General features: G+C 47.3%; 1 protein-coding gene across 4 annotated transcripts in view; it reads left to right on the top strand.

The window, feature by feature from the left end:
* Positions 1–3,852, top strand: part of SOBP (sine oculis binding protein homolog) — a 157,853-nt gene extending 154,001 nt beyond the window's left edge. For 2 of the 4 annotated variants that reach the window (XM_068551350.1, XM_068551348.1), the window contains one exon: positions 2,550–3,852. The gene's annotated coding sequence lies outside the window, so the exon portion shown is untranslated. The remainder of the gene's footprint in view (positions 1–2,549) is intronic. The other 2 variants (XM_068551352.1, XM_068551351.1) reach the window with 1 other exon arrangement.
* The last annotated feature ends 16,761 nt before the right edge of the window (positions 3,853–20,613 follow it).

The following is a 20,613-nucleotide window of genomic DNA, read 5'->3' as shown; positions in this document are numbered from 1 at the left end:
GGTGTCCCAGACACGGCAAGTGTGTGTTGAGAGGGAAGGAAACAGCACAAATCCTCCCTTTGCCGTTCTCTTGAAATAAGCTTGGTGTGAGGAGGCTTTCCGAACAGCAGAAGCAGGGTTGCAAAAAATAGAGTGAGGTGCAGCTGCACCCTGTAGAACTTTGGGGGAAAACACATATTATTTACCAGACAATAATAGATACCAGAGAATAATAATGATTATTAGCATGTTTGGGATGGCAAACGCTGTAGTTAAGGTTCCAGAATGGCTCTCATTATAATCCCGTTTTCCTAGTCCCTTCTGAAAGCCTTGAGATTTTCTCTAAGTAGGCTAATGCTGTCCATGTTTGGCCTTTTCCAAAGGTGATTTCAGTATAAGGAAACTTATTTGAGACATAGTCCTCTTTGGGGGGGTCATGATTACATTAAAGAAAAAATTTACACCCTTGAAAAAGCAGTTGCAGCATTCTTGAGTGAGTAATTCAAAATGGAGGTGTTTCTCAGTCACTGGAAGAAACCATTAAACACCTTTTTTTTTCCTTTTCCTTTTTTAAAGAAGGGATTCAGAGGTCCTCTCTGACTACAAGATTTGGTCACTCTTAGTCCCAAGCCCAGAGGTAGGGATGGTTTCCCTCCCTCCAAAGCACGTTCCAGGCTGTGCTTCCTAAACAAAAGTAAATCCTGCCCAGAAGAAGCTACAGTATGTCTTAGGGTCCATTTGGGTCCATTTCCAAGGCCTCTTCCCAATCCTTTGTGACTTCTCATTTGTTGGTGGCTCTTGGTGTTTTTGTTTTTGTACCTCTTCTCACCATTATGTCTTAGAAAGGAAGAAGGAAAGAAAGGAAGGGAGGGAGGAAGGAAGGAAGGAGGAAAGGAAAAAAGAAAGAGAGAAAGAGGAAGGAAGGAGAGAAAGAGAGAAAGAAAAGGGGAAGAAAAGAAAGAAATTAAAGTGAGCTCTTTATTCAGAGATAAATATCCACATTTCCAAATCTGACCATGCCAAATGAAAAGGTTTCCATGACCTTATAATTCCACTCCCATTGCATATTTGTGGTGTTTTGCATTTTCACTTTGGTTATTTAATATACGTATTAAATGCACACAGATCTGGTGATTTAATGTGATTTGGGGAACTCAGGCATTTCCTGTCATGCACATTCAGATTTTCAAACCTTGTTTTTGGCTGATCATTATTATGGTTGCCATTAACACCAGTATTTGGATAGCAGGGTTCAAAGCACAAGCTTGGACTTAGTCCTCCCAATGGGCATTTTGACCTCCTCACACTTGTGCTAAATTCATGCTACAGACACTCTGAACACTCCAGTTCTCTTTGTGGCCTCCATTTCTTCATCTATAAAATGCAGAAACTGTGTATATTATCTCTGGGGTCCCTTCAAGTTCTACATTCTATCACCTGAAATTATTTGTTCACTGGTCTAGGAATAATCTCAACAGTTGTAAGGATGTTTACAAGTCCTCTCCCACCACCTCACGTTAGCCAAATTTTCCCATTCACATATCTGACATCCCCATTTATTGGCAGGAAAAAAAAGTACCGTTTTGGGACATGGGGGACAAGAGCTGTTTGACTCTCATTCATTTGACAAATGTGTGTTGAGCTGAATACATTTGTCCCCGGGTGTAGGGATGTGGGCGAAACAGACACAGCCCCAGACCTCAGGGACTTCACAGTTTAGTTGGATGACTTCTGAATGGCTGCTTCCTGGGGGTGACGGAGTGTCCTTAGGAGGTTTCAAGCCAAGAGACTGGTAGCAAATGAAATAAGCCAGTAAGGATAAGAGAGGCAGAGCCCAACGTCTGTGGAGAAAGTTGGGGTGGACATTCCGCAGAAACCGACTTTCCTGGTGAACAGTCCTGTTCAGACCTTCTGCCCTGGGATCCCAGTCCTATGCTTGGTCTGGATATGAAGGGATGTGAGTGGCTCACCTTTGTCAGGCAAGACCCACAGAGAGGGGCACTTCTCCCAGCTCAGTCGCCCCTGTAGGAAACCTCTGAAGAGTGGTCTCTGTGTCCCAGGAATTTTTCATGTGCTAAAAAGTCCATCTCATGGCCTTCCTCCTTTGCAGCAGACACTAGGGCTGTTACACGGGGTACAGGCTTGAGGTCTGCAACACCAGAGTCCCCCGATGACCTTGCCTGGCTTTGGGATGCCCTTGGGCAACTGCAAAGACCTCCTGCCAGTTAAGCGTGCAGTAACGTGGAGAGTGAACGTTGCTGGGTTGCAAAGGATGCTGTGCAGTCTTTGGGTGAGGGCGTGGTGCTCCGTGCTCATTACGGTATTCCAAAAAGCGACTCGAGTTTCATTTCCTCACACAAAGCTGGCAGGGCTGATCCTGCGCAGAACCGTGAATGAAAGTCGTGTGGAAATCAGGCTGCGCCGCCCCAGTTCTGGGGCCTTGTTGTAAGTCTGACCTGACAGCTGGAGAGTGTGCTGCTCTGACTCATGCCCGGCTTCTCCCCAGCCTGGGGGGTGGGGGGTAGTTTGGTCTAGTGGATTCTAACAAACCCCTTTTCCTCTTTTTCTAGGAACGCTCGCTCACAGGGTACCTTGCATGGAGAGAGGGCGCAGAGCAAACCATGTCTCGCCATCCAGTGACACCAGCTGGTCAGCTCACCACCCCCTCTGGCTAAAACTCAAGCAAATAAAGCCGCTTCCTGTCATTAAGCGTCTCAGAGGAAGCAGCCCTCCCTCGGTGGCCTCTAGCCCAGAGAAGCCAGCACGTCTTGGACCCACCAAGCGGGCCCAGCCTTCCTGCTGCCACCATCTCTGCTTCTCCCCAGAGGAACTTAGGGATTTTGCCCCTGGTTTAAAAGAAAAAAAACAAAACAAAAACGACAAAACACCAACAAGCCACAAGGACCAACGTAGGTATTCTCCCTGCCCCATCTTCAAGGCTCAGAGGGTGAGGCTGGAAGATGATACAGATTTGAAAACAAAAATCTTTTTTTAATCTTTTTAAAAACTGCTGTGGTTTTGCTGCTACACGAAGAATTGTGATTTGCATTGTACGGTTTTGGACCTATACTGTTCACGTTTTGACGGCGGAGAGGGATCATACTGGAGTCCCATTGCTTCAGATTCATCTCTGTCCTGCCCAGGATGCACTTTTAAATGAAGAGTTAGAATATTTTATTGGCTAATATACTTTTCTTGTTATTTTTACAAAGGCCACCTTTATCCTTTTTAATGCCATATTTTCAGTGTTACACTTTTATGGCTTTTAATTTTCGATCTGACAGATGTAAGAAGCAGCATGAATAGTTTATACTGTGGTTTTTCAGAGACTGAATGCCAAGAGAACTCGGTAAATGTTTATTCTTCTCAGCTTTCTCCTTAAATTCCCTTAAATAGCGCCCCATTTGGGAACAGAGCAAGAGTGTTGAACTGAAGACCAAAATGCCCTCAAGGTGTAAAATAATCCGAGGGGGAATATTTGCTGGGCGTCACGAAAGACTTGGATGAAATTTCAACCCTGATGGCTTTCGGTGATCCAGGAAGTCAGTGAAGCAATCTCTCTATACGCAGAGCCCTTTCATGATAATTAGAATGGTATGGACAAACCAATGAAAACAGGAGGGAAAGTGAGAAAGCTCACCCATGATTCTGTTTCACTGTTTGCTTTCTCCTGTCATGGTTAAGAGAAATGTGCAATTCGATCCTCAATCAGTGGTTGGAGGATAACAGGGTAGATTTTCTTGTGTGCACTTGTACAGTTGTAGCTGCGAGTCCAGAAGTCCTCTAGAGCATGTGTACTGGCACTGAGTTGGTGAGACAGTCGTGGAGTATCCCATTCTGATGAGTACAGAAAAAAAAAAAAAAAAAGAAAGAAAAAATAAGAAAAAAAAACAAAAAAAGGAAGAAAACTAAAAAAAAAAAAAAAAATCAAATCACCTTGTGATTCAGTGTATCTGTTTACTAACTCCAATAAAGCAATTGTTCCCTCTGGAGGGGTCCAGGTGCCCCCGCCCACAGGCCGCTGAGCCAGCAGCAGCGGGGCGGTGGGGTGTGGTGGGCAGGCGAGGCCAAGACAGAGTCACGCTGGCCTTGAAGCACCACGGGGCCGTGGATGCGGTGTACATACTGTATTTCTATATCCTCCTTTGTACAGAGTCACTTAACAAGTCAAGCTACTGTTTTACAGGTGCTCCTTATTTATTAGAGCTGTGAGAGCTTGGGGACACACCTGGCGAGTGAGCTCGCTTTTTAAAACTGAAATTGGGGAGCAAGGGAAGGGGGCGGGAGGGAGGGGAAGCTCGCAAGTCTGGGGAGAGATTTATAAAAGTGAACAAAAGGAAAACTTCCAGCAACCGATTAAAGCAACCAACCGACCCTAACACCAAACTTGTCCACGCAGGATGCAGAAGCCCCACCTCTGGGTGCCCCTTTCCCTGCGGGGCCCCCAGCATTCTCCTCTCTCCCTGACCAGTGTCCGATTCATCAAACAAAAATAAATCTCTAAGAAAGAAAAATGCACTTACATGTGCTTATTTTGCTTTTCTCATTATTATGACTATTGTTGTTATTTTCCTTGTTACAGAAGGTGTTCATTTCTTTCCCCCAGGGAAATTTTTTTTTAAATAAAGCTAGTAAGTTTTAGAAGATGTTGAAATATCAGGGTGATGCTGGCCCTTCCCAAACTGCATCTCTGCAAACAAGAGCCCACCTGGCCTTTTTGAGGGTCTGCTTCCCCACCGTGTCCATTGTTGACAACACACAGTGCGTGTGGAGTGGGCTTTTAGGCCTGTAGACTGGGGTGTCCCTTCCCAAGTGCTCTCCAAGTCCTGATCTTTTTCAGCTCCAAGGGTTCTGGTCGAAGGCTCAGGAAGCACCATGCAGCAGAAGCAAACCTCCCCAGTGGACTCTGGTCCCGTTAGTACATCATCTCACTGTAGGTCGGGAGTGCTCCTGTGAACGACAGGGGTCAATCTGGTTTTGCCTTGGTACCTGAATTAAACATCAGAAAGTTTCTAAGATGGAAAGTACATTGATACCTAGTTCTAATCAATGAAGATCTAGTCTAATCTTCTTGTTCTACATGTGAAAAAAACTGAAGCCTAGAAGGGTGAATTGACCTGTCCAGAGTCCAAACTGAGTTGGTTTCGCTTGTCAGAAAACAAATGTTCATTAAAAAGTTAGGCACTGGGACTTCCCTGGTAGCGCAGTGGTTAAGAATCTGCCTGCCAATTTAGAGGACACGGGTTCGAGCCCTGGTCTGGGACCATCCCACACGCCGCAGAGCAACTAAGCCTGTGTGCCACAACTACTGAGCCCGTGTGCCACAACTACTGAAGCCCACGTGCCTAGAGCCCGTGCTCTGAAGCAAGAGGAGCCACCGCAACGAGAAGCCCGTGCACCGCAACGAAGACCCAACGCAGCCAGAAAAAAACTAAATAAATAAATAAATAAATTTATATATATATAAAAGAACTTAGGCACCATCATCAACCTTCTATATATAACCATTCTAGGAGTGGATTCTGGTGACCCGGTTTCTTTCTCTCGTGGAGCCTGAGGGATCTCGGAGGCTCCTGGTACGGGGTTATGGTTATGACTCCATGGGAACTCCTCAGCCCCAGCCGAGGCCATGCAGGGGCGGGCACCCAGCTGGGGCTGTCTGGTGCAAAGTCCCTGATAGCGTTATTCAGCTGGACTTGGCCATAGATGCAATCGCCCAGGGTATTGATTTTGCTTTTGTCTGTAGTCCAAGATTGTCCAGCAAACATGTTGACCCTTCAGGAAACAAAAGGTCCCTTTGTTCCAACAAGAAAAGATTCCGTGGCATCTCATCAGACAGCACACCTTTTCCTCTTTCTCTTCCTTCTCTTAATCTTAGTGTTCCCTGAAATACAGAATCCTCTCAGGCTATCAAAACTGTATAGAGAGAAATAGAAATAATAATGTCAATAATTACGAGCACGTGCTGAGTACATGTACATTAGCCTCACTTACTCCCGGAAGGTCCTGATATCTCCCCTTTATTGCATGTGAAGAACGGAAAGCCCAGTGAGTTTAGTAATCGCCCGAGATCACACAGCCAGTGAGTTGCAGAATAGGATTCAAACCCAGGGGGGTTGGTGCCAGAGCCCAGGCTGCACGTCCAATCTGCAGAAAAACTGTGGACATCTTCATGAATTGTCATTTTCTGGCAGTAATTCAGTTCTGTAAGTTTCTGGCAGTGATTCAGCTTTGTTCTAAAGTGACCCTCATTTTAAACTAAGCCAGAGAGTTGAGTGTTCATGGTTACTGCCCTCCACATCTTACTGGGTGTGTGGATGTGCTGAGGCCACTCTGCTTTCTGAGAAATTAGGCAATGAGTTCCCTGTTGGTTATCAAAGCCTCACTGAACACAAGGCCCCATGTGTGATGCTGAGGGGAGACCGGAAACGAACACAGCTCAGCCTCCGCCCCAGTGGCTTACACATAACGGGAAGATGGGGCTGTGGAAAGGAAGGACCACTTCTTGGTCTCAGCAGGATCTCTCTGGAGGTTTCCAGAGTTTATATGAATGCACGTGTGGAGCCTGGATTCACAGCTTTGCAAAGCTACCCTCTTTTTGCAGGTGTTCCCTTGACACTGGAAGGGCAGCTTGAGCTGCAAGCAGGCCTATAGTTGCGGGCCAGTTCTGCCCACAAGGCACAGCCAAATGTCAGGGCTGGGGCCCAGGGGCAAAGGCACTCGAGACTCACACCGACTCCCTCCCCTCCTCGTCTCCCACAGCTCTTGGTTAAATGGACCGAGGCCACTTCTCACAGGGTCCTTCCCACATCATCTGGGCCCCTCGAAGGCGGGCCCCGTGGTCTTCCTAATTTTGCATCTTTGAAGAGCTCTTGGAACAGAAAATGTTGGCTGAGTTGAGGTACTTTTCTCCCACCAGCCTGATGGGAGCAGAGGACAGGGAACCCCAGAAGCCAGAGCTATCGTGCGGCAGACACAGGAAGGCTGCGTTCGGAGTTTCATTTTGTTTCTGGTGCTCCAGGGAGGAGGTGCCAGCAGCAGCCCCCGGTTCAGCGCATCTTCAGACTGCTTTTGAAAGCAAGGAGTGACACAAGGGGAGAAGACGCAGCCCTGCCCTGGGCTTCTGTGCTGTGCGGTGACTCCAGGCCGCAGACGGTTACACCTTTTACCCTGAGGAGCCTTGGAGATTAGATCATTCCTTGAGCCCCAGACACACATAGAGATGGAAAGTTAGTCTTCAGCACCCAGAAAGGACCTCTTATTCTATCTTCTCAACCGTGGATGGAATGAACAGTTGCCACCAGTGTATGGAGCTCTTCTCATGAAAGGAGGGGCCTCAGCTGGTTCACAATGAATTAGCTGCTTCCTCTGTGCACGGCCCCAGCTTTACACACATCTGCTTATTTAATTCTCACAGCAGCCCTGTGAAGGAGGTGCTGGTATTACCACATCCCCATTTCACAGTCAGAAAAAACTGAGGCATGACGATGAAGGGGGTTTCTGTCCACAAACAGAATCAGAACCCAGCAGTGGGCTCCAGTGGCCACCCTCCCCGTTGGTCATGCTAAGCATGACCTCACCAGGGCCCAGGATGCCTGGCGGTTCAGGGAAAGTTTGGGTTATTTACTTGGTGCCTAAACCATGAGCTGGAGACATCTTTGACCTTTATATTGTGTTTGGAGAGGAAAAAATAATCTACTTTTTTTGATGCCTGGTTTTGCACATCACCAGAAACGGAACAGTCAATGAATGATTCCGTAGGGAAAGTTTGAGGGAGATGGGAAGGGGGCCTGTGTCAACAGCTCAGAGGAGAGGAGAGAGAGGCAGACTGGTCCTGTGTTAGATTCCTGGGGCAGGAAGAAAGGGGGCATGTGGGCCAGGGGCTGTTTTCCATTTCCCCTTATTCTGATTTGGGGAGCTGTAAGCTGGGCTTTCTCCTGCGGCACTTGTTTGGATGGGTGAAGGGGTGTCAAAGAAGAGCAGCAGGGGGGCTGCCCGGGCCACACAGGACTCCTCCCTCTGCCCAGAGGGCAGGGAGCTACAGCCAAGCCTCACAGTCACTCTGGGGCTGGGCCACTGGATCCAGGGTCAACTAGCTGACCGAATGAATGGACGGAAATGTTGAAAGTCCCCACATGCCAGACACCACACCGGTCAGTCACACAGACCGTCTCAGGCAATTCTTATTAAACCACATGCTATACAGGCCGTGCGATCCTCATTTCTGGATGAGGAAGATACAGTCCGGGGAGGTTAAGCGATCTGCTCAGGTCACTCAGCTAATAAGTCAGAGAGCCAAGATTTGGACCCTCAGTCCCCATATGCAATGCTCTTTGATGGCACCACAGCAGCAGAAACACCAGTGTCAACTCAGGTCACAACTCAGTACGAATTTGAATTAGCCAATGGGACACGTGCCTGATGATGTCATTCCAGCCTGCTTCCAGATCTCTGGGAACAAATCACGTTCTCTTTCCTCACCCATTCCTCACCTGCAGGGCTGGGCCAAACCAGCAGACGTGAACCCCTCCAAGAGGGAATGCTAATCTTAACGACATTTATCCAATGCGTACTAAATACCATTTTGGTTGCATTATTTTATTTATGCCTCACAACAACGCTGTGAGGTGATTACTGTGATTATTCCCATTTTATAGATGAGGAAGCTGAGCACACAGAGGCTAAGTGAGGGCAGAGCGCGCTCCTGCATCTGGGCGTTCGGATACCTAGCCCTTCCCTCACCAGCACGCTCACGGTTTCCGCTTCCCTCTTGTGGGTGCACGGATGCCTGAATGCGTGAATGGAAGCGCATTTAATCGAGTACCTCGAGGGACGCCAAATCTTACACTTTCACATGTGTCATCTCATCTTTGAGTGTGACTGGGGCATCAACCCTGGAAGTGATGTGGATGAGCACAGAAATGGTTCCCACCTCCTGAGTTATAGAAAAAGTCAGTTGCCCGTATCTCCTTCACCTAACCTCCCATCAATTCCTGTCCTGAATGAGAACTCTTCTTTGCAAACACTGCCGGCCTCATAATGTAACAAAGAAGAACGCACAAGGGGATTCACTCCAAAGCGCTTTAGGGTGCTTATTTCCACTGCCGTACTTTCCTCTAACAGCCTGGGAGCAAGCACCAGGGCTAATTCATCTTTGCATTCCCTTCGGGCACCGGGCACGCAGTGCGCTCAGTGTCGAAGGACTGAGTTGCTAGGCGTGTAGATCCCAGCCGCTGTGCCTCCCCTCCCTGTGGGAACAGGATCAGTCAAGTCCCTCGAATCCACACCCTCTGTGTCTTCGAAACCCCCTTCCCCACTTCCTGCTCTGGGTTCCCCTCCAGAGCCTCTGAGCAGCAGAGAGGGGCTGCCACCTGCCCAGCTGTGTGGATAAGGCCGGCTCGGGAAGCCTCAGCTGGTCGGGGAGAACAAGGAAAACCCCTCATCATTTCCCCTCTCCTGCTTCTCATGCAAACACCTCACATTCCATTTAAATGCTCCATCTAAGATAATTTCTGGTATTGGAAATAATTGAAAAAAAAATTTGTTTAGGAAAGGCTGGTGGTGGAGGGAGTGAGCTCTGGAAGGCGTGCCTCCTGACCTTGATCAAGAAAGGGAAGGTCAATGCAGAAGCATATTTAGCCACAAGCTTTAGACTATGCGGTATTCTTTCCCCCTTCTTTCTAGGTTTACTTAAACAAAAGGGAAAGATGAGCACAACATAAAAACAATGAAAACAATTATAGACAGAGAAAGAAGAGTTTCATAAAACAACAGCACCCAGGCGGGGCCTTTTGGATTGCGTGCTCTCAGCACGCAAGCCCCCAGCCCACACCGAGACCTGCCTTCCCGGTCTCGGCCATTTGCCTCAGGTATCCCCTTCACGTACGGTAGCTGGATTAGGGCTCAGGACCAAAGGCCAGGAATGCAATAAGATACTTTTATACATATTGATCCTTTAAAAAAGAGTTTGTTTTCATGAAACTTTAATTCACTTTTTTTTTTTTTTTTTTTTTTTTAGCTTTTTAGTCTAACTGCTACACATTTTATCCCTGTTCTTTGTGAAATGCTAATCCAGCCCGAGGTTTTCATTTTCCGGGTGTAACTTTTCAGAAATTGTATATCTGCATAGCAACCCAGCAAGAGCTGCCTATGTCATGGTATCACATGTCAGAAAGATGAAAAGGACTCCAAATCTCAGCTATCCACAAACTTGGCCCTCCAATCCTGGGGCAGAGAGCTTCTTGGCCTTAATATAAATGGCAGGAGAGCCATTTCAGGGCCAGAGAGGTGCAAACTTTTATCTTGTTGATGACAGAAAACGACACATGACCTCAGCTCAGCTCAGTGGGGACGAGCAAACCAGAAACAAAGGCCGTATTTTTCTCTGCTCTCGTCCCTGCTGTCAGCTTCCAAGTGCAACCTGAGCCTGGATTCCGAACCCAGTGTCCAGATTAGAGATTGTTGACTCAGATTTAGTGGTGAAACGTGAGCCCGACTCTGTTGATGGCAGGCCTTGAAGGAGCAAGTTTACTGAAGCCAAGAGAGATTGTATGTCAGACGAGAGCCTGGCTTCTCTTTATCACAAACTTCCTGATCTGCCTCTGTTTTAATAGTTTCCACCAGCACCACCAAAAGAGAGACAGCGAGACAGAGGGAGAGAGAGAGAAACAAAGACGGAGAGAGACAGAGACAGAGGGAGGGAGAGACAGAGGAAGCCTTGCCCTCAGTTCCATCTCCTCAGTGTCATAAATCAGGAAATTAACAAGTGTGTAACTGGCCTTTACCACAGTCCAGGACAATGACCTTTTTGTGTTTCTTACCGGTGGCCAGCACTTAACATAATCAACGGAGAGCTCCACTCAGAAAGGATGTAAAATGGGGGCTTGATCTTGCCATTTAAAGGAGATTTCCCAATACGCAGGCACATGGCTTTTATGAGGCTCAAACATGGCTTAGAAACTCGCCTCTTCGGTCTGAAGGCAGGTCATTAAGAGAAATCATTACATCGCTTTCCCTGTCTCTGTCTCTCCGTTTTTTACTTTGGCACCTTCCCGGCTTTTCCTTGGCTTCTGATTTCATCCCTCTTTTAGATCCTCTGTGCCGTCAGTAATTTATGTGCAAGATATTTTCCCAACCTCCAAATGTTTTTCCATTTGGCAAACCACGTCCCGAAGCTTCCACACAATGTAACTGTAGAGTTCATTTACACTAGAAAACATAAGCTTGGTTAATGGAAAAGCCTAACAAGCCCATGTCGGTGACCCCGGGTGCAGGGCCGAGTCACAGATGATCTTCCGGGCCACCCGCTGGGGACGCAGTGAGGGTGAGTGTCAAGGAGGAGTGTCTTTCCCTGGTTCCACAGATGCTTGGCTTCGACCCTTCTTGTCTCCGAAAAGGAAAGAATTCCTTCCAAGCCCCTTTCTCGTATAGTTTTTGGAAGCTTCAGGGCACCATATGGAGAATCATTTCATGATTCTCCTGATGGCTTTTACGTGAGCAGCTATAAATTGAATGGTTTCCTTCAGGTCTGATATCCCTATGGTACCTGCTAAGGATTGTCGGGAATGATCACTGAAGGTGTTAGTCCTGTGCTGTTCTTGATAGGAGAGAAAACCCAGGCCCCTTCCTGGCAGGGCACAAAGTTAAGGGCACCCGGGAGGGGGGCGTGTGGGATGGGGAAGGCCGCACAAGCCTTTCCAATTGGTCACAAGGGTGCTTTGCCCCCAGTGAATTTTTCATTCCAAAGTCATGGATTTAGGACGGAGGCGGAAGTTGAGTCCCCGTCCCCACCCCAGTGCGGGGCTCCTGGGTTTCTCCCAGGGCTCTCGCTAAGCCAGGCCCAGCTGGGCCCCTCCGTGATACACGCTTGAGGCTGATGGACTGGATTTACGTCCAGTCCCTCACAGGGCACATCTAGACAGCATTTTGGCTTCTGAAAGATGAGTTTTATTCACTGAGTAACTGACACTTTTTCTTCCTAAACAGTTGCAGTGATACAAACTCCCTGCGTTTTACCTTTTAGAAGTGGCTCGTGACGTGCTCTCTCTCTTGACCCAATACTCTGTTGATTTAATAAGCCAGTCAAAGGTAAAGAGCCATTCTAATAAGGATAAGACTGCAGGTGAGTCTTTTTAGGGTGTTTATTTTGCTTGGGTAGCATTTCCTTAACTCACTGAATTTCTTTGGCCCTCTGGATCAGTGCCAGGGGGGCAGAGGGTGGCAAATATCTTCTACAGAACCACCGATGAATGAGGCACCGAGCCCTTAAACTGTTTCCCAAGAACGTCTGTTAAAAAAAAAAAAAAAAAAGACATAAAAATCATAGTACTTAAGATTGGTTAGCTCAGGAGCTCATTCCCTGGGATACATTTTTAGGCTTTTGTTTATCTTTCTTGATTGATAAAGTAATTATCAAAATGCGTTAGAAAATAATAGCCAACTGGTGAGAAAAGGAACAGTTGGAGGAAGCAAAGCAGTGGAGGAAAATCATGCTCAGACTCTACCCCAGGCTTTCCAGTGAAACTCCATGAAAATTCATCTTCTCTTTTGCCTTTCCCTTCCTCCGGGGCTGATCAGGGCACTGGCTTGATAAAGCCTCTCCATCACACGGTAGCTAATGAACTCCTCGGGAAAGGCTGCTCTCATCCTCCCTCCCCGAGTCCCTTCTCCCTTCCTCACCTTTTCTCCATCCCTCTCCACTCTGAAGTCTGCCACGGGCCAACCAGAACCCCAGCAGATGTTTGTGTTTTATGATCCAAATGGGAGCCCAAAGGATCAACCAAATACCAGCCCCAGTGAGAGATGGAGCCAGGCCATCTGACATCAGAAACACGGAACTCCCACCCGTCCAGCCGGGCCTGGGCTTCCAGGGAGCTGAAGGAGGGCTAGATAATTAGCTGGCACAGCCTACGTGCTGGCCCATTGCTCTGCCTTCTGAAGAGCACACAGAGTCCTTTCATGGAGCCTCAGGGAGGTTGGGCAAGACCCTCCATGAGTCCCCCTCCCAGGATGGCAGTCCTGGCACACAGTGGTCTCCCCTCATGCCAGAGCACCATGTGGTGCCCTGACTGTGCATCCTGGCCCAGGAAAGAGCTGGAGGTTAAGGACCACTACTGTGGGTAGCTGGGAAGTGCCATGTGGCTCAATAGGCAGCCCTAAATCCCACACCAGTGCAGGAGCAAATAAGGAGAGTGGACAGAGTGTGGGTGGACAGATGGGAGGTCTGAGCTTCTGTCTCAGCTCCACCACTTACACTGCTATTGGCTGTGTTGGTTTTCATTGTCTCTGAGGCTTGGTTCCTCCATCCATGACATGGAGATTGTAATACCGACTTGTGGAGTTACTTCCAGGATGAAATGATCCTATGTGTGCCAGCTCTGGGCCTGTTCCTTCACTTTCCCTGCTCTGCCTTGGATGGGAGGGGACCGGACCCTGGCTGAGTTCAGCCAATGGGAACATGGGGGAAGGTATTTCCTTCCCCGTCTCTCTGACTCAGGCAGCTTCTCCCGCAGCCTTTCTGTTTTCCTGGTGGGACCTTAGGCAATAGAGCATGTGAACATGCAAACGTACTGGACACCTAGATGGAAACAGAAGCTCTCATTGCACTAAGTGCGAGGGGAGAGGGCTGCTTGACCTGGTTCTTCTCACCCTAAGCATCAGATCCTGGACTTTAACCCTGAGGTCAGGATCCTCCTGGGCCAGCTGTCAACCGGAAACACTTTCCAGAGGGGTTCTTCAACTGGGGATTTTATAAAGACAGAAAAATTGGATAAGACCTATATATTTTTTAAATCATACATTAGTTTAAATACATATACTATAATAAAAATATCCGGTGGACTTCTGGTCTGCCTTCCATTTACTCTCCCCTCAGGCACCTATAGGCGATGTGGTCTGGCGTGTCTAGACTCTTCTATGCTCTGCTGACCTTCTCCTGAGTCTCCTGCTATTCCTGTTTCACACCTGGGAGCATTTTCTCATTTCCCAGCCTCATCCCCTGCTTCAGTGAGTGAGCGTTAAGGGTCGTCTCATCCCTGTACTACTAAGGGGGGGTGTGTGTCCATCGACCCCCTGCTCTGTCTCTCCCGGGTTTGCTCGGCTTCCGTGCTGTTTCTCTCCGCCTGCCTTCTGTCTTCCGGTTCTGCTGTGCCACAGGGATGGGGAAGGTTGTATTCCACCCCTTTTGGCAGGAAGAGTAACTTCCTCATTGAGGTCAGAATTGAAAATGGATTTCCCCATTGGGCAGAGAGAAGGAGGCCCGACTTCCTGTGTAGTGTAATTAATCGGTGGCCTTCCCCTGCTGTTGGCTGCCCTGCTCAGGACGGTCCCTGCTTAACCATTTCCTGCCCAGCATCGGGAAGGCTACAAAGGCACAGTAGGAGCTATGAAGTAATCTCTATTTGATTATTATATTTTGTGGGCCATCACCCTTTGTGTCCTGAGCTACCTGCGCTCTGTGGGGAGAGGGACAGTTAGGACAGTAGTGCCTTTGCCTGAGGAGCATATTTAATACATTTTTCTCACTCCCATCTCCTCGGGCAGATTTATGCTATTTCATCTCAAAGTGACAGGCCTAGAAAGACATTCTTTATGGGTAAGGCTTCTCTCCTCCCCTTTGGCTGGATTTCATGTCATTCCTATTGAAAGTATAGTAACCAAACAACATGGGGACATTTTAAACACACCTGTGACGTCACAGATGACATTGTACACTCAAGCGTAGAGCTGGGAATCCTTGGGTTTGTACTACCAACATCTCCCGGATTGCAGCCCTGCAATTTCAGACTCATCCCTTTCTCACACAGTCATAAATTGTAACAGTTGAGAGCTGGACTGGACTTCACCGTTCATACCATGCAATGCACCTATCTTTGCACCTGAGGGAACTGAGATGTGGACATAGGCTGAGTGACTTGGCCAACGGCAGGTGGCTAGTGAGGGGCAGTGTCAAGGTGAGAACCTGGGTCTTCAGGGACCTCAATCGAGTGCTCTTTCCGGTGACCACCACGGCGATTAAAACCAACCAAAGCTTTTGTTGCCTTGATGCATGTGAGTTGTATTCCACAGATGTGACGCCCAGAGAAGATTCCTGGTGCCCTGGTAAATGTTCAAACATGGACTCTATGGAAAATATAATGTGTGCATATACATACGTACACAAGTGTGTTATAAATATTGCTAACATAAAGGATGTGTAGCACACAATTTACACATAATAACAAAATCTACAACGCTCTGTTATAAATCCCCTGCAGCCAGTTGATTCTCACAGGATGTTTTTGTTGATTTTGGCTGAATTCTTGTACCTGTACCTGGTTGCAGTTGCTGAAGGAGCAGTCAGTGATATTTTCTTGTGTGTTAACAAATAAGACAAAACCAAAGCCACAAAGACAGGTTGGAACTTTGCTTGTTTATCAGTGACAGCAATGACTTTTTTCCTAAATCAGATAGTAGCCTTCAAATATGGAGAGAATATTCCCTCAAATTTTTGTGCTATTTGCAATGTAACAGCCATATATAGGACATGCTTTTGAGTTTAATCCTCACTATTAATATTTTGCATTACCTTCTTAAGTTTAGACAATCAGCAAAACAATAAATCAAGCCCTGGTGTCTAGCATATGCTGATTTCCGTGGCATAAATATTTTCACCATGATCAGTTTCGAGCTAACAGTGTGATGTCATTGAACTCAGAGTTGGCAAGACATGTGCAGTGGCTCCTCGTTATACAGTATTTCCACTATTCAGATACAACAGGTATAAATAACCCCAAGACCATAGATAATAGTATAAGGTGGTAAAATAATTGGGGGGTGATAAGTTTTGAGCATCAATCACTCTTGGCTTTAACATAACTTACTTAACTGTAATGTGTATAATTTAATTTTTAACAATGTCTGTATTTAACAACTGGCTCATAAAGTTCCTGAAAACTGAGAATCAGCTCTCGTGAGCCCTTGGGGCAGCCTCCGCACAGCACTAGCAGGGTATGGATGGGAAAGTGCTTCGCTTCTCCTCAGGGTATGCCCAAGGCCACCAGGCTGAGGAGACCAGGACGCTGGCCATCTGGGTACGAAGGCCTGGACGGAACCCATGCTGAGGTGTAGAGGGCAGATTTAAGAACATGGATCGGACCCCATGTAGCAGGTGAATAAAAGTGGGGTTGATTTTTTTATACATCATTCCAAAAGCTACATAAAATAAAGTTTTAAATATTAGATAGTCAAGGAAATTGACAGGAAAAGAGGCACAGGAAAAAGAGAAACAAGGAGGAAAAGGATTATTGTTTTTTAAATATCCTTTATTAAGACAGTAATGTGCTGACACAGAACCCTAGGCCTGCTTTTGTGGACGCTCCCACGGACCTCCCACGTGTGTGCCGTGATGGACACAGTGCCGGCCCTGCCCTGGGCATTCCCTCAGTGAGGACCTGACCTCCTACTGCTTTGGAAGGAGAGGATGAGATTACCAGAGCTTTGGATCCATTTTTGGATCAAATGAAAACGTCAGGCTAATCCTTAGCGTGTTCCTCTCCTCTTACAGATGCTGGCCTCACCCTAGGGGTGGGCGTCGGATCTCTAACAGTTCCCGTCCTAGGACGGGGCGGAAAGCCCCATGCTGCTGTCGAGGCTTGCGGCACCCCTCCTGACCTCTGTCAGCAGCACGTTCTCTGCACCGATGACCCCATCTTTCCAGACAACTCCAGCGTCACCTCCCCCATGAAGCCCTCAGGGACGATGACCCAGGCAGTCACCCACTCTCCTCTTTCCTCACGGCATCTGTTGTCATTTGCTGTACCCTTTGTTCACTCCTCTCTGTTCCCAACAGGACTGTGGGCTCTTTGAGGGAAAGGATCTTCTCTTGCCAGTACCTGGTGCATGTAGGTCTCAGTAAATCTTAGACCCCACGTCACCTTGTTTAGTGATTCTCAAACACTCGTGCATAAGAATTACCTGAAGGGGCTTCCCTGGTGGCGCAGTGGTTGAGAGTCTGCCTGCCGATGCAGGGGACACGGGTTCGAGCCCTGGTCTGGGAGGATCCCGCATGCCGCGGAGCGACTGGGCCCGTGAGCCACAATTGCTGAGCCTGCGCGTCTGGAGCCTGTCCTCCGCAACAAGAGAGGCCAATAGTGAAAGGCCCGCGCACCACGATGAAGAGTGGCCCCCGCTTGCCACAGCTAGAGGAAGCCCTCGCGCAGAGACGAAGACCCAACACAGCCATAAGTAAATACATAAATAAAATTAAAAAAAAAAAAAAAAGAATTACCTGAAGAATGGATTAAAATGCAGATCCCCAGACGCCAGAGCAGCGACTGGGTCTTTAATAAAACCAAGTGATTCTCAGGCACATATGTTCACAAACCATATTTTGAGAAATACGGATTTGTTCAATCTTTTCACTTTATAGGTGGGGAAACAGAGGGCAAGAGATCAAATGATCTGCTTCAGGACCCTCAGCTACCGAAGTGTAATGGGGCGTCACGGTGCTTTGACATAGGACCGCCTTAAATCCTTAGTAAGCAAATCACAGCCACACGGATGATGACTGTTAGGAATATTAAACAAACAAACAAAGAAACCCTTGAACTGAAATCACTGCACACCACATCTTAAAACAGCAATAGACTCTCCAGACTTAGATGCCTCCACTAGAAGGGTGTGCAAACAGGTGTCATAAGGGCACCCCTTTCCTATTGCTTATCAGTGTCTCCCGAGAATCTGAGGTGTTTTCTTGCTGACATGGGAACAAGTCCCCCGTTGATTTCTGCCTCTGAACTTGCCTCAGTAGCTATCACCGGAAGCCGTCTGCCACAAGCTCTATTTCCAGCAGAGTGTCCTCTGCCCGCCTTCTGATGCTCACAGCTTGCGGCAGCAGACACAGGGCCCCAAGCAGACCCGGTGTTCAGGTGTCCGGTTCAGGCCTATTTTTATGAGCAAATCCTTGTTTCATCTGTCAGTTGTTTGGCGAGTGCCATGCGTGCTGGTTACTGCCTTGGGCAGCAGGTGCCACCTAGAGGGCCCTGTGACCACCACCGTGGTTTGGCAGGAGCTGGGCAGTCCCTGGCCTGAGGAAGCCCTGCAGCTACCCACCAAGGGTTATACCAGCTCCTAAGCAGCCCTGGCACTAAGGCTTCAGAGGATGAGTGTTGCCAGGGGAGCAGGAGAAGGACAGAAGAAGGAGGTCGGGCTGGTCCCAGCTTTCAGCTTCCTTCCTTGATGGGATTCCGAGGGGAAATGGGCGGGCGCTCTTTTTCTCGGCCACAAGGTGGCAGCAGTGGGATGGTCAGGTGCCGGCTCTGCGCGCAGCTCTAGGAGGACCGCCCAGCACGCAGAGAAGGTGTCGCCGGCTGCCCTTTAAAATTCCTTGTTTGTAAATAAGATCGTTTATACAGATTTTTTCAGATTCCACATATATGCGTTAATATACGATATTTGTTTTTCTCTTTCTGACTTACTTCACTCTGTATGACAGTCTCTAGGTCCATCCATGTCTCTACAAATGACCCAATTTTGTTCCTTTTTATGGCTGAGTAATATGCAGAAATAGAGATACAGACGTAGAGAACACACGTATGGATACCAAGGGGGAAGGGGGGTGGTGGGATGAATTGGGAGATTGGGACTGACATATGTACACTCTTGATACTGTGTATAAACCAGATAACTAATGAGGACCTGCTGTATAGCACAGGGAACTCAGTGCTCTGTGGTGACCTAAATGGGAAGGAAATCCAAAAAAGAGGGGATATATGTATACGTATAGCTGATTCACTTTGCTGTACTGCAGAAACTAACACAATATTGTAAAGCAACTATACTCCAATAAAAATAAAATAAAATAAAATTCCTTGTTCGGAGAAACTGTCATTTTTATTAGTAGGGGCACGGTGATTAAGTTACCAAAGCCCCTCCCTCGGTCTTGCCTGTGGACTCACCACAGGCCTCTCTCTGCCTTCAGATGAGTAAAACGGCCACTGGGGGGCGTCTTGACCAAACCACAGCTTGAAGAGGTTGAGGCAGGTGGGGACTGCGGGGAGAACGCCCAGAAAGCACCGATGCTCGGGGTGTGGAGACAGAGGAGTAAGGACAGTTTTTTATTTATTTTTAATCTGGGCATGAGTTCTGGCTTGTTTGCTTACTAGCTGTGAATCTGAAGTCTGGCTTTGCTTCCCCTTCTGTAAACCACCACATTCCTCATTTTTCAAATGGCAGTAGTCACAGGGTTGTTCTGTGGATCAAAGGAGACAAAATGGTTTGCAAACTATGAGGTCCCATGTACACAGGTGTGCAGTTGTAGGGGTTCATCTTTTGACCTGAGCCGTGTCACAGAGCTTCACAGACTGGAGGAACAGACACTGTCAGGGGAAGGGGCCAGCTCCTCTCCTAGAGGGTCACTGGAGTCTCCTGCATGAGCTGCAGGCCGTAAACTCCTGATCTGGCCTGATAGAGTCGTCTTCCAACGGGAGTCTTCCTGGATGCCTTTCCATGGCATGTTTCCAAGCAGAAAGCTGGCAGTGGCTGCTCCCTCTTCCTCCACTGAGCCTGCTTTTCCATATTGGAAGAAGATGAAATGCACATTTTAGAATGTAAGTTTTTCCTGCAGGACACTATCCCCAATGGTGGAGTGATGGAGAAAAATATTAGATGAAGTCAGGGGATAACTGAGTAACACACTGATTTATAAACTCGTGGAATGAAATGAAGGCATTTTTTCCACTGGTGGGGTTACTTATTATGTCCTAGCTGGCCAGATCCAAGGGTTGAAGAGGCTTTGGTTCCTGAGCAATAGAAATAGCAGGAACCAATTTTCTCCATTGCTCCTCTTTCAAAAACGCAGAACTCAGCCGATGTTGAAATACACAGTCATGGGTTCGACTCGAGACTCCCCTGCTCATCACCTTATTGGGGTGAATGGGGACTGAGACCCAGACCCCATCACCCTGGGATGGTGGCAAAGAAGAGATTAGACTGTCCTCATGGGTCATTGCTCTGTGGAGCTTTTCCTGTGGCCCATCCCTTGGTGGAAATGAACTATTCTGGAAATATCCCATGAAAAACTCTGATGGGATTTTGATGATAATTTGACTAAGTTATACATCAATTGGTCGGAAAGTGACATCTTTATGATATAACATTTTTTCTTCCATGAACATGGTGCACCTTCCATTTATTCCATTTCTCCTTTATATCTTTCTATATAAAATTGTGTTTCTTTATAAAGATATTGCACATTGTATGTTAGATTTATTCCGAGATAAATTATAGCTTTTATTGCTATTGTAATGGTATCTTTAAGAATATCTACATTTTCTAATTATCTGTGTGTGTGTGTCTGTGTGTGTGTTGATAACAGTTGACTGAAGGCTTATTAGTTCTAAGAGTTTGCCTATCTTTTTGAATTTTTTGTGTAAACAATCATATCAAATAATACCAGTTTTAGTTTCTCCTTTTTGATCCTAATATGTTTTATTTCTTTTTGTTTTTTTCCAGTGCTGACTAACATTCTGAGGTCATCCTACCACTCTTCCTGACTTGAAGGGAAATAGTTTTTTTGCATAAATGTTTTACTTAGGAACAAATTTAGATTTACAAGAAAGTTGCAACGATAGTACTCAAAGTTCTCGTATAGCCTTC

The sequence above is a fragment of the Eschrichtius robustus genome, chromosome 9, assembly GCF_028021215.1.
Source record: "Eschrichtius robustus isolate mEscRob2 chromosome 9, mEscRob2.pri, whole genome shotgun sequence".
Lineage (NCBI taxonomy): Eukaryota > Metazoa > Chordata > Mammalia > Artiodactyla > Eschrichtiidae > Eschrichtius > Eschrichtius robustus.
This window is presented reverse-complemented; position numbering and strand designations above follow the sequence as displayed.